The sequence below is a fragment of the Tamandua tetradactyla genome, chromosome 3 (genome assembly GCF_023851605.1).
Source record: "Tamandua tetradactyla isolate mTamTet1 chromosome 3, mTamTet1.pri, whole genome shotgun sequence".
NCBI lineage: Eukaryota > Metazoa > Chordata > Mammalia > Pilosa > Myrmecophagidae > Tamandua > Tamandua tetradactyla.
In genome coordinates, this window is record NC_135329.1 from 134,037,824 (window position 1) to 134,038,892 (window position 1,069).

Sequence of the window (1,069 nt, forward strand, 5' to 3'; positions counted from 1 at the left end):
ATGCAAATCAAAGAAGCCCAACAAATCCCTAACAGAATAAATCCAAATAAGCCTACTCCAAGACACATATTATTCGGTCTGTCAAATGTTGAAGAGAAGCAGAACATCCTGAAAGCAGCAAGAGAAAAACAATTTACTACATACAAGGGACGCCACATAAGACTGAGCTCAGACTACACAACTGTCACTGGGTAGGTGAAAAGGCAGTGGTCTGATAAATTTAAGATCTTAAGAGAGAAATACTTCCAGCCAAGAATTTGTACCCAGCAAAATTGTCCTTCAAAAGTGAGAGAGTGGGTGCATGGATAGTTCAGTGGTTAGAATGCCCACCTTTCATGTGGGAGACCCAGGTTCGATTCCTGGACCATGCATCCCCCCCCAAAAAAAGTGAAGAAGAGATTAGAATTTTCACAGACAAATGCTGAGAGAATTTATCAACAAGAGATCAGCCCTACAATAAATACTAAAGGGAGGTATGCCAACTGGAAAAAAAAATGACAGGAGAGGGAGGTCTGAAGGAGGACACAGAATTAAAGTGTACCATTAATTAAAGGATTAAAAGAGAAAAGGGGAGAAGGATATACAGATCTGACAAATAAAATCCAAATGATAAGATGGGGGATTCAAGAAATGCCTTTACAGAAATAACTTTGAATTGACTACACTTACCAGTGAAAAGATACAAATTGGCAAAATGGATTAAGAAATATAATCCAGCTATATGCTGCTTTCAAGAGACTCATCTTAGATGCAAGGATACAAATAGATTGAAAATGAAAGAATAGAAAAAGTTGTTCCATGCAAGCTGTAACCAAAAGAAAGCAGGAGTAGCAATACTAATATCAGACAAAATAGACTTTAAATGTAAAGACATCATAAGAGATAAAGGAAGACACTCTATATTAATATAAGGGACAATTCATCAAGAAGAAATAACAATCATAAATATTTATGCTCCCAATCAAGGATCTCCAAAGTTCATCAGACAAACATTAGCAAAAGTGAAGGAAGCAATAGATGTTTCAACAATACAAGTAGGAGACTTCAATAAATCACTCTCCTCTATAGA

The 1,069-nt window shown here is 36.3% G+C and overlaps 1 non-coding gene across 1 annotated transcript; it reads left to right on the forward strand.

Annotated features, from left to right (window-relative positions):
• Positions 1 to 299: 299 nt before the first annotated feature.
• On the forward strand, positions 300 to 371 carry TRNAE-UUC (transfer RNA glutamic acid (anticodon UUC)). Its single transcript has one exon. It is a non-coding gene; the product is annotated as a tRNA-Glu (tRNA).
• Positions 372 to 1,069: the final 698 nt, after the last annotated feature.